The following is a 12,884-nucleotide window of genomic DNA, read 5'->3' on the forward strand; positions in this document are numbered from 1 at the left end:
GTCCATGCATAAGCAAAGTAATTAGAGCAGGGCTTTTTGATTGTCGGTGTAACATATAGAGAAATCCTTATAGTGTAGACAGGGCATACGACCTGTCAATCATTCTTTTTTGGCAGCCAATGTCTTTACATGCACTTTCCTTTTTTTTAATTGGTAATTTCACTTTGTGCTTAAAACTCTTATGTCCATCCTTCCATTCCCACCAACAGATAAACCTCAACATCCAATGCATATTTTGCTTTTAAACACTGCAAAGCTGAGTGCCCCAGAGAAAACCTGTCCCCTGCTCTTGGAAGTCCTGATGTGCTGGAGATGTAACTGGGAAAGGCACTGTCAAGGCAGGGAATGGACAATGTACAGTGATGCCATTAGCCACACTCAGCCAGTCTGAAGGGAAAGGGCAAGAATCTTTGTCCTGAAGCCATGGTCATACCCAAGGGCAGAGCAGTGAGCGAGTGATTGAAAGCCAGTCTGAGAACAGAACAGGAAATGATAGATCCATGAGATCAGAAGCAAAGTGTCAGAAAAAGATAACCTGACTGAAGTAGCTGTGGCTGAGTGGTTAAGGTGCTGGACTAGCAAGCTCTTGGGGCTTACTTGTGTAGGTTTGAAACCTGGCAACTGTAAAAGCTTCTAAATCTGGAGGCTGCAACTTAAGTGTCAGACCATCCTGGTTGCCCACGGGAGCCAGGTTTGGGCTTGTCCCCACAGGGAATTCAGCTCTGTTGTAATTTTCTCATTTAGGCATGTGAATTCCTCCCCTCAGCGCCACAAGAGACAGATCTGTAAAGCAGCATTGTAAATGTGCTCTCACCGCTGTTAGCTACCCTCCTCATGGAGGTGGTTTATCCTAGAGCAGTGTTTCTCAACTTGTGGTACGAGTACCCTTAGGGCAGTGGTCACCATCCAGTAGATTGGGATCTACTGGTAGATCTTGGAGCCCCTGAGAGGCGATCCTGGCTGGTTTGGCCAGGAAGGTATCGTGTGCTGTCACGTTAGTTGCCTCTCCCCCCACTCTCCAGCCCTCTGCCTTGGAGCTGCACCCCCAGAAGCTTCCTGCTTGCTATGCATAGTATGGGAGGGAGTAAGAGGGCGGCGCTGATGACAGAGCGTCCCTTCTCCTCCCACTTGCCAGAGCTTGCAACCTGAAAGCCCTCCTGGACCCCAATACCCCCTCCCCCTGTGGACTAAGCCCAGAGCTTTTCTGTGTTCTCAGAAAAGCTGTTGTGTGTTTGTGGTGAGAGTGAACAGGTGTGGGGATTGCGCGAGCTGTTGTATTTATATGCTATTCCACATGAGCACCTCTTTGGGGAAGGATGTGCCCTTTATGAACCTCAACATTATCTTGTAGTGCAGTTCCAGGGAGCATTGTGTGGTCCTAGGGCTTTTGATAGTAGATCAAGATGTCCCTGGTTCAAATGCAGGTGCTCCCTTAGGTGTAACTTTGTAACCATTCTGCTAGGTGGCTCTATCAGTAGTTAGGGCTAAGTTCAATATTTAGGCCAGGCCTACTCAGCATGAAACCTGTGGCCTGTTTGTTTGCTGCCCACGGTGTGGTTTGGTATCACGTGATGCTCAACACGTGGCCCACAGGTGGGATCCTTTGAACATGGCCTCCACTGGGAACATGCTCCACAATGGCGAGGCATGTCCTGTGTGTGAGGGTGAGCATTTGACAGATGCAAGTGGACGGGCTGGCTGGATCAGATGGGTAAAGGGTGTCAGTATTGCTAGCAGCAGGGAGCGCTGGGGCACTGTGGGAAGTGCTGGCTGTTGCTTAGGCTTGTGGGCAGAGCCTGTGAGCTGATGCTGTCTCTTTCCTGTATGGTTTTATGAGAAGCAATCCCATTCCAAGCACATCCCAATTTCCTGGCACCACAAACCATGCTGCCGTTTGATCCTATTTTCTCTGCTCCTCTAGTGGATATAAGGGGTGGGAGTGGGGGCTATACCACCATTTTCCTCAAGTCTCCTCCCTTCTGCTGTGTGCTGCCACCTGTGATTGCAGGGAGAGGCCTGACACCTGCTGCTTCTCTGCCCTGCTCTGCTCTGCTCCTGCCCCCCTGGCCCTGAAGCCGGGACAATGAAAAATGCCACAAAGCAAAGATGGAAGGCTGGGTTTTATAGGGATGGTACTTGGTCCTGCTGTGAATGCAGGAGACTAGACTCGATGACCTTTCAAGGTCCCTTCCAGTTCTAGGAGACAGGTATATCTCTATTATTTTATTTACCGCAATGCGCCATGGGACAGTAAGGCCAGCAGCATGATGGGCTACAGTCCACAAAGTGACATGAGTGCTGATCCATGTTTCCCACAAGCATACAAAATATTAAAAAGAGGGAGCAGCATTGGGACTGGACTTGCTGGTGCCCCATTCCTCTGCAGGGCTGGGCATACAGGCCAAGGTGTTCTCTGTGTTTCTGGTCAGAATGCAATTTATTAGGGAATTAAGGGATGAATACTGTGGAAATTAAGGAGTTCAGGGACCCTGTACCTTTGAGGTTTGGAGGAATGCTGGAGAGCAGGGGAGCAGTGTGTGTTCCCAGAAAAGCTGTTGCATGTTGTGGTGAGAGTGAACAGCTGTAGGGTTTGTGCAAGCTGTAGTATTTATATGCATTTCCACCTGAGCTTTGGGGAAGGGTGTGCCCTTTATAAACCTCAAAATTACACATTAGCATGATGTGAGGGAGTGTAGCTCAGTGGTAGAGCATTTGACTGCAGATTAAGAGGTTCCTGGTTCAAATCCAGTTGCTCCCTTAGCTGTGACTTTTGTAACCATTCTGCCAGGTGCCATCAGCAACAGCCAGGGACAAGTTCCATAGCTAAGCCAGGGCTACTCAACACATGCCCATTGGGTTGCTTGTGGCCCATGATGCTACTTGGTTTTACGTGAGGCTCAACACGGGGCCCACAGGTGGGATCTTTTGAACATGGCCTCCACTGGGAACATGCTCCACAAAACAGTGAAGCTTCTGCTGGGGAGGAGGTGAGCACTGAAAGATGCAAGGGGAGGGGCTGAGTGGATGAGAGGGGTACAGGGTGTCGGTGTTCCTAGCCCCCAGGGAGCGCTGGGGTATTTGGGAAGTGCTGGCTGCTTAGCCTTCTGGGCACAGCCTGTGAGGTGCTGACTATCTCACACTGACCATGTTTGGGTCCTGTGCTGCAGCTTAAGCCTTAATCTTTGTATTCATGCTCGTCAGTGTGAAAGAAGCTATTTGCTTATATTTGTATATATATTTGCATGTATATGCAACCACACTTAAACTGTGGTTCTGGGCATGTGCTGTGAGTATCACTGTGGCCCCTGGGGCTTCCAAAATTGAGTAACCCTGATGTAGGTGTAAACAGGGGCTGAATGTCTGCTTGCAAAGCAGCCAGCTGAAAGGAGAGAGCAGCCCTGGGGGTGGGTATGCTCACTCAAATTGTTTAGTCCTGCAAGCTAATCAACTGTTGATATGTAAATACAGCTCATGCCGGAATGGGGAAGGTATCCGGGGTGTGGTTATATAAATTCAATTCAGCCAGGGCTGATTGAGGGTGAATTGTCAGAATGGAACGTGGTGTTTTGTAACTAATTTGGCTGTTGTGGGGCCACAGACCATGCGACCCCTAAATGTAGGACCTGTAAATATGACACCAGTACTTGCAGGAGAGACACCATCATTCTACAGGGTCTCAGATGAATAAACCTCCCTCTTCCAGAGTTGAGTGGATGAGTTGGGGCTGGGCTGGCCAGCTTCATGTCTGCCAGGCGTTAGCTGTAAGACTGATTCAACCAACCTCCTTTCTCCCCTGCTCTAAGGATAGATCTAAAAGTTGACTTTATGAGGAGTCTTTTTCCTATTCCAATAGAAGCTGGAATCTTTTGGTCAGCCTAGGTGGTGGCTCAGAGTTGAAATCACTAAGAGCTGAAGTCACTGGTTTGGCCTGGAGCCAGACTCACTGTGACCGGTGGCCAGCCAGTAGGAACAGTGGCAGGTGGCGAGCAAGGCAGCTGGCAGGAGTAGGCAGCCAGCAAGATAGCTGGCTGGAGCAAGCGGACCACAGGAGCACCACAAAGGTGGCATGGCCTCTGGCTCAATGAGTGAGTCATCAGGGTGATGTGTCTGAGTGAACACTGACTGGACAGAGCTGAAAGTGGGATGTTTGAAGTGGGGTACGGAGAAAGTTTGGGTAGGTGAAAGGGACCCTTACATTGTTGGACTACTGAGCGTGACAAGCAAAGGACATTGCTCAATCCATTTCAGCTGGGATGGTTACTCATGGGTTGGTTATGAACTCTGGTTGTGGTATTTTCCCAAGTTAATGCCATGTGACTTCTCTCTCTCTCTCTTTCATTAAAAGTCTTTTCTTTGCTCAGACTCTGTGCTTGCGAGTGGGGAAGTATTGCCTCTCAGAGGCTCCCAGGGGTGTGAATTTCCCAGGCTACTGGGTGGGGTCTCGAGCCGGTTCTGTGTGAGACGGATGAAAAGGAACCCCTAGATATTGAACCCGGCCCTGGTTGATGCCGGGCCTACTTGGCACAAGGGCTACATAGGCATTCCTCTCCATCAGGGCTGGGCAAATTATGACATGGGGGCTGGATCCAGCCCAAGAACTGCATCTGGCTGCATTCTATTTACATCCTGCTGCCCATGGCCCTGAATTTCCAGGTGGTGGCTCAGGCAGTAGGATCTTTAAATGGCTGATGACTCACAGTTGCAGTGCTGTCTGGTAGGGACCAGAGCTGTGAACCTTTTAATTAGCTGTAGCAACCCAGGCAGCTGCCAGGCAACACAGCAGAGTCAGGAGTTGCAAGCTGGGGGAAGGCTAGTCCCCAGCCCTGCCCCTTCCACTCCATGCCCTGCCCCTTCTGGGGTGAAGCTGGCAACATGACCAACTAGCAAAATTCATGAAGTGCCCCCCCCCTCAAAAAAAAAATTATTGCCCACCCCTGCTTCCCATCCATCCAACATAGAACTGGTTCAAGTCCAACCCAGGAACCTGGGAAATTCACGCAACACTCTTGGGTGCCTCTGGGAGGCAATGCTTCCCCACTTGTAAGCACAGAGTCAGAGTATAGAAAAGAAACATTTAATAAAAGGGGAGGGAAGTAAGGTGACATACATTTGGGAAAACACCACAAATAAAGTTCATAGCAAAATGCCAGGAGTACCAGTCCCACCACAAGTAGGTTGGGCAATGTCCTTTTCCTCTCAGGTTCTTAAGTCCAGCAAAGTCAATGTCCCCGTCACATGCCCATCCCTTCCCTGCTCTTCTCTGACAGTTGCTGACCATGCTCAGGGCAGACCCTGAATTCAGAGATGTAGCCGCAGAGTTCACCTCCCATCCTGAGTGTGCGGAAGATAACGAGGCATCTTTCTCCCTCCCTCCGCTGGTCACTTGCCATCTGCCTGCTCGCTGCTGTCATCCACTGAAGTAAATTTAAAAATAATCATAAGACGTCTTATGGAGTCTGCTCTAATTCTATCATTAGAAGCGGGGTGGGGAGAGAAACCGCTTAAACCATTCTTGCAGCTCACTCCTGGAGGACATGCAGCCTGCTGATTAAGAGTCCTGCTTTTCTCCCAGTAAACTTCACAGAGTTTTTGCAGAGGAAGGCTTGTCCATCTGAGGTTCGTTTTATTGACAGTTTCTCTCCTTTGAGCTGAGTTAAGCACAGTCTGATTTGTCTGCATTCCCCCAATAATTGCAAGCATTGACAGTCATATCTCACAATTCCTGCATTTAGTGATAACACTTTGTGACCCCACAACAGCCACATTGGTTACAATGGGCAAAACACCATTCTAACAATTGAATATCTAGCAGGCCTAAGCAAACTGAGAGACCTGTATTTACATAACCATACCCAGGATTTTAGCATGAACTGTATTTACATAACAACTGTTGATATCTAGCAGGTCTAAGCAAACTGTGTGAACATACCCACACCCCAGATTCCTTTCCCATTCCAGGTGGCTATAATGGAAGCATTGATTTAGATGCAGCTTACACACAGAATGCCTGTACTTCCCCCTTGCTCCTTGATAGTCCAGGGAATGGAAAGAAAAGGAAGCCGTGTCCTGATACACACAAGCTGCTGCCCTCCCCCCCGAAACTCCACCTTTGCTAGCAGTGTGTGGGGAATTGGCTCTGGGGTCAGCAGCACGGGGTAGCTCTGTCCCTGTGCTTGCTTGCAGGTGCCATCCCCATTGCTCCCACTGGCTGAAAATCACAGCCAATGGGAATAGCTTCTGAAAGGTGAGGGCAGCAGGGAGCTATCTGAACCCAGCCCCTGGACTGTCTGCTAGGTAGGGACTCCAAAGCACTGCCTCATCCTGCTCAGGCCTCCAACTTGAATCCAATCCTGCACACCACCTCCCAACCAGACCCCACACTCTCACCTTCACCCTCCTCCTCCACCCTATCAACCTCCTAACTTGTGCTCGTTACACCTCTGCTCTAGCCTGTGGCCCTTGTTCCACCTTTCCGTCACTGAGGAAACCTGTCTGCCCTGTGTTAATAAGCTGCCTCCAGCCAATGCAGCCTGCGCATGATGGCTGTGTGAACAAGTCATTTTCATAGCTCATCAGAAACTTGCAGCCCAAGTGCATTGGTGGTATAGTGGTGAGCATAGCTGCCTTCCAAGCAGTTGACCTGGGTTCGATTCCCAGCCAATGCAATGACAAGTCTCTTTTCCTGCTCTGGAATTGGTTTAAATTCACTCACTTTGATATAATCACTTTATCCACAGAATGGGAAAATTAAAGTTCTAAATCACAGGGAATGGCCTCACAATCTGCTGGCTGAATGGGCAGCGATGAATACATTGGTGTTCGATTGACTGTAGGGGTGGCCAAACCATTAAATGAAGAGAGCCGAAAAAGCTGTGAAAAAATGAAAAGAGCCGCACCAACATTGAGAAAAAAAAAGGGACACTGCCCCTTTAAGAACTGCGGTATAGGCTCTTTAGCTGCATCATGCTCTCATTACTGCTGCCATCTTGCCAGCACCATTTTGCCATACCGGACGGCTCCCCTGCACCTAGTGAGCATTGGTGGCAAGGGGCACGATTGTAGGGGTGCATGGGGCGGCAACGTGAGCCACAGGGGAGGCTTTGCGAGCTGCACTTTCAGGGGTGAAGAGCCGCATGTGGCTCGCGAGCCACAGGTTGGCCACCCCTGATTTACTGAGTCTAGTGAGCCTAAGCATCCTCCAGGAGATATCTCATGACCGTTCTGGCCAGCAGTTTGGACTCCACTTCCCTACAGGTACATGCAGCCCTTCCTTTCAGAGCCCCGGGAAACTTTGAAATTCTTCTTCCTATTTGCCTGGCTTGGAGAATTCTCATTGCAACTTCCCAACTGATCATGGTAGCTTTCTAAAGCAAATGTGCTCCTGCCTGGAGAACACTGGAGTTGCTGAGTCTGTGAGGAGAGGAGACCGTGCAGTTCCAGCTGCTATCCACGCATAGCTACTTAGATACCAACAGGCAGACAGCTCGTGGCATTGACGGAAAGAGCTATGGAAGGGAAAACAAGAAGGATCAAGCAGCCATGGCAGGCTTACCAGAAGCTGGAGCTGGAGGTAGTGGCCAACGGTGTCAACCCCAAGGACAAAGCGATGGATGAGGAAGTGGAGTTGGAGGAGGAAGTGGGACATCTGACAAGGCTGGCCAGTGGCAAAGCTGTTTAATAAAATGTGAATCTTCGGAATAACATTGATTTTTGTTTTTGTCCTTCACATCTTGGTTACTGCTGAAATTCATAAAGAGTGGCAATCGGCACAAGTGAAAAGTGCAACCAGTGCTCCAGGTGCAATCATTACCAGGGTCCTTTGAGGCAGCAAGTAAACAATGCCTGGCCAAATACATGGCAGAAAAACATATGAGTAGGACTCAAATCAAAATACTGCTTCAGTGCTTCCCTGATTTGAGCAGCACTCCCCTCTCCCCCCCCCACACTGACAAACATTAATTTAGTCCCTCTGATAGTCATGAGAGGTGACTGCTCAAATCAATTACCAGACAATCCATCTGAATGAGCTACCGCTAAGGAAATTCCACCCCCCCCACACACAATAACTTTACAAACGTTGTGCAGAGCACAGCAGACTGCTATTACTATAGGAGTGTTTTCCTCATTGATGTCTAGCCTGCCGAAAAGGTAATGCCAATCACTCTTCAATCTGCCAAAGGCAGATTCTGCAGTCACTCTGCACTTGTTGAACCCATGGCTGAAGACCTGTTTGGTGCTAGGAGGGTTTGTGACGTAAGCAGTTTGTGAGAAGTGCCTATCCATGGCTCCTGCACCACCATTGGGCACAATCATTGGAGAGGTACATGCTCCCCGGCTGAGGCAAATCTAACTCCTCTTCCCCTGCACTCCCCAGCCAGAGTAAGGAATGCAGAAAACTGTGCACTTTCTCCTCACTCACTCCCTTACAAAGGGGAACAATGAGCAATAGTCCCATATGAACTGGGGAAGGAACGCCTCAGCCTCATCCCCTGTCCTCCCTGGGGGGTGGGATGCTTGAGTCTGGAACCGTATGGAAGGGCTGAGCATCTCCAGCCAGACTCTTTCATGTGCCTGGTGATTTTGTCTCTTTCCTGTATGGTTTTCTGAGAAGCAATCCCATTCCAGGCACATCCCATTTTCTGGCACCACCAAACTCTGCTGCAGTTTGAATCTGTTGTCTGTGGTCCTGCCCTCTGTGGCAGGAGAGAACAGCACTTCTCCATCTCTTTTGTGGCAGCCTTTCAAGTATTTGAAATGTGCAATTACGTGCCCCTCTTCCCCTTAATCCCTTTTGTTGCATACCAAATATGCCCAGATCTTTCCGCCTTTGCTCATAAGGTTGCATTCCATCCCTCTGAGCATCATTTTCAATCATCTTCAGATCTTTTCCAGTTTCTCTTACAGTGCTGACCACAGTACTCCTGATAAGGCCTAATCAGAGCTGAGTGAAGTGGTACTAGCACCTCCCGTGACTTGCATGCTATGCCTCTGTAAATGCAACCTAAACTGCATTGGTTTTTTTTGCAACATCACCTTGTTGAGGGCTTGTTGAGGTTGTGATCCACCAGAAGTCCAAGAACCTTTTCAGCCATGGTGCTGTCAAGCCGGTTATCCCTGACCATAATATGGAATCCCTGGCCCAACTATGTTGATATAAAGAACAACTTCCCTTTGAGTATCATAGTCGTGCGTCACTTTCTTTTACACACTTTTCAAATGTTATTTTCACTTTTCTTCTGCTCAGTGTGCTCTCCCTGCCCACCACACACGTCTTCCCTGCACCCTGTGTCCCAGTCACCTTTGCTGAAATCTTGTTCCTTGCAGGCCCAAAACAAATGTTCCCACAACTCCTTGTTGCAGAAGGTGGCGAGTAGCACTAGGGCTGTCCCAAGTGAGGCTCGGGGCCCACAGAAACCCCCCTCACCCTCGCAGCAGACCCAGTCCCCACCCCATACATGTTCCTTCCCATCCTTTCTCCACTCCCTCCCCTGAGTAACACAATCCTGGGACTTATGGGGAACGTGAGGCGGGGCAGCAGCAGTGATTGACACCCCCTCTGGCACTCAGCACAACTGTCGTACCCAGAGTGGCCTGATAGCCTACTCTGCCCTGCCACCTTGTCCCAGCCTGCTGCACCCCACTTCTCTCTGGTGGCGGGAAGCAGAATGCCCTGAGACCAGTGCACTTTGCTTCCTGCTGCTGCAGTGAAGCTGAGCGCAATGGGCTTGGAGAGCACGGGGGCAGGGTGGAACGGAGAAGGCTGCTGGGTTGGCCCTGCTCCACCGCCGCAGTGAGTGATGGGGCCGACCCTCAGGTAATCTCCGAGGCTGCCCTGGGATTCGTCCTTAGGATGGTTGAAGCAGCCACCACAGGACCCCACACTGTGCGGGGCTTAGGGTGCTCACCCCAAACCGTACTATGGGCAGGACGGCTCTGAGTAGCACAGTGGGATAGCTGCACACAGTCCCTGCTGTCTCTGTTGATGTGAGAGCACCAACAGCGGACGCTCTGGAGACAGGAGGAGTGTGCTGTGTCCATGCATAAGCAAAGTAATTAGAGCAGGGTTTTTTGATTGTCGGTGTAACATATAGAGAAATCCTTATAGTGTAGACAGGGCATACGACCTGTCAATCATTCTTTTTTGGCAGCCAATGTCTTTACATGCACTTTTCTTTTTTTTTAATTGGTAATTTCACTTTGTGCTTAAAACTCTTATGTCCATCCTTCCATTCCCACCAACAGATAAACCTCAACATCCAATAGATATTTCGCCTTTAAACACTGCAAAGCTGAGTGCCCCAGAGAAAACCTGTCCCCTGCTCTTGGAATTCCTGATGTGCTGGAGATGTAACTGGGAAAGGCACTGTCAAGGCAGGGAATGGACAATGTACAGTGATGCCATTAGCCACACTCAGCCAGTCTGAAGGGAAAGGGCAAGAATCTTTGTCCTGAAGCCATGGTCATACCCAAGGGCAGAGCAGTGAGCGAGTGATTGAAAGCCAGTCTGAGAACAGAACAGGAAATGATAGATCCATGAGATCAGAAGCAAAGTGTCAGAAAAAGATAACCTGACTGAAGTAGCTGTGGCTGAGTGGTTAAGGTGCTGGACTAGCAAGCTCTTGGGGTTTGCCTGTGTAGGTTTGAAACCTAGCAACTGTAAAAGCTTCTGGAGGCTGCAACTTTAGTGTCAGACCATCCTGGTTGCCCACGGGAGCCAGGTTTGGGCTTGTCCCCACAGGGAATTGAGCTCTGTTGTAATTTTCTCATTTAGGCATGTGAATTCCTCCCCTCAGCGCCACAAGAGACAGATCTGTAAAGCAGCATTGTAAATGTGCTCTCACCGCTGTTAGCTACCCTCCTCATGGAGGTGGTTTATCCTAGAGCAGTGTTTCTCAACTTGTGGTACGAGTATCCTTAGGGCAGTGGTCACCACCCAGTAGATTGGGATCTACTGGTAGATCTTGGAGCCCCTGAGAGGCGATCCTGGCTGGTTTGGCCAGGAAGGTATCGTGTGCTGTCACGTTAGTTGCCTCTCCCCGCACTCTCCAGCCCTCTGCCTTGGAGCTGTGCCCCCAGGAGCTTCCTGCTTGCTATGCATAGTATGGGAGGGAGTAAGAGGGCGGCGCTGATGACAGAGCGTCCCTTCTCCTCCCACTTGCCAGAGCTTGCAACCTGAAAGCCCTCCTGGACCCCAATACCCCCTCCCCCTGTGGACTAAGCCCAGAGCTTTTCTGTGTTCTCAGAAAAGCTGTTGTGTGTTTGTGGTGAGAGTGAACAGGTGTGGGGATTGCGCGAGCTGTTGTATTTATATGCTATTCCACATGAGCACCTCTTTGGGGAAGGGTGTGCCCTTTATGAACCTCAACATTATCTTGTAGTGCAGTTCCAGGGAGCATTGTGTGGTCCTAGGGCTTTTGATAGTAGATCAAGATGTCCCTGGTTCAAATGCAGGTGCTCCCTTAGGTGTAACTTTGTAACCATTCTGCTAGGTGGCTCTATCAGTAGTTAGGGCTAAGTTCAATATTTAGGCCAGGCCTACTCAGCATGAAACCTGTGGCCTGTTTGTTTGCTGCCCACGGTGTGGTTTGGTATCACGTGATGCTCAACACGTGGCCCACAGGTGGGATCCTTTGAACATGGCCTCCACTGGAAACATGCTCCACAATGGCGAGACATGTCCTGTGTGTGAGGGTGAGCATTTGACAGATGCAAGTGGACGGGCTGGCTGGATCAGATGGGTAAAGGGTGTCAGTATTGCTAGCAGCAGGGAGCGCTGGGGCACTGTGGGAAGTGCTGGCTGTTGCTTAGGCTTGTGGGCAGAGCCTGCGAGCTGATGCTGTTTCTTTCCTGTATGGTTTTATGAGAAGCAATCCCATTCCAAGCACATCCCAATTTCCTGGCACCACAAACCATGCTGACGTTTGATCCTATTTTCTCTGCTCCTGTAGTGGATATAAGGGGTGGGAGTGGGGGCTATACCACCATTTTCCTCAAGTCTCCTCCCTTCTGCTGTCTGCTGCCACCTGTGAGTGCAGGGAGAGGCCTGACACCTGCTGCTTCTCTGCCCTGCTCTGCTCTGCTCCTGCCCCCCTGGCCCTGCAGCCGGGACAATGAAAAATGCCACAAAGCAAAGATGGAAGGCTGGGTTTTATAGGGATGGTACTTAGTCCTGCTGTGAATGCAGGAGACTGGACTCGATGACCTTTCAAGGTCCCTTCTAGTTCTAGGAGACAGGTATATCTCTATTATTTTATTTACCGCAATGCGCCATGGGACAGTAAGGCCAGCAGCATGATGGGCTACAGTCCACAAAGTGACATGAGTGCTGATCCATGTTTCCCACAAGCATACAAAATATTAAAAAGAGGGAGCAGCATTGGGACTGGACTTGCTGGTGCCCCATTCCTCTGCAGGGCTGGGCGTACAGGCCAAGGTGTTCTCTGTATTTCTGGTCAGAATGCAATTTATTGGGGAATTAATGGATGAATACTGTGGAAATTAAGGAGTTCAGGGACCCTGTACCTTTGAGGTTTGGAGGAATGCTGGAGAGCAGGGGAGAAGTGTGTGTTCCCAGAAAAGCTGTTGTATGTTGTGGTGAGTGTGAACAGGTGTGGGGATTGTGCAAGCTGTAGTACTTATATGCATTTCCACATGAACTTTGGGGAAGGGTGTGCCCTTTATAAATCTCAAAATTAGAAGCTAATGCAACATAAGGGAGTATAGCTCAGTGGTAGAGCATTTGACTGCAGATCAAGAGGTCCCTGGTTCAAATCCAGGTGCTCCCTTAGTTGTGACTTTTGTAACCATTCTGCCAGGTACCAGCAGTAGCAGCCAGGGACAAGTTCCAGGGCTACTCAACACCTGGCCGTTGGATTGCTTGTGGC

At 49.8% G+C, this 12,884-nt stretch overlaps 1 protein-coding gene and 3 non-coding genes across 4 annotated transcripts in view; all 4 read left to right on the top strand.

Moving 5' to 3' along the window:
* The window catches only part of LOC102443733 (uncharacterized), a 277,521-nt gene that overhangs the window by 153,429 nt on the left and 111,208 nt on the right, over positions 1-12,884 (top strand). The gene's annotated exons all lie outside the window — the stretch shown is intronic.
* Positions 2,687-2,758, top strand: TRNAC-GCA (transfer RNA cysteine (anticodon GCA)). The gene has a single exon. It is a non-coding gene; the product is annotated as a tRNA-Cys (tRNA).
* TRNAG-UCC (transfer RNA glycine (anticodon UCC)) lies at positions 6,594-6,665 on the top strand. Its single transcript has one exon. It is a non-coding gene; the product is annotated as a tRNA-Gly (tRNA).
* TRNAC-GCA (transfer RNA cysteine (anticodon GCA)) lies at positions 12,714-12,785 on the top strand. The gene has a single exon. It is a non-coding gene; the product is annotated as a tRNA-Cys (tRNA).

Source organism: Pelodiscus sinensis, chromosome 24 (assembly GCF_049634645.1).
Source record: "Pelodiscus sinensis isolate JC-2024 chromosome 24, ASM4963464v1, whole genome shotgun sequence".
Taxonomy (NCBI): Eukaryota; Metazoa; Chordata; order Testudines; family Trionychidae; genus Pelodiscus; species Pelodiscus sinensis.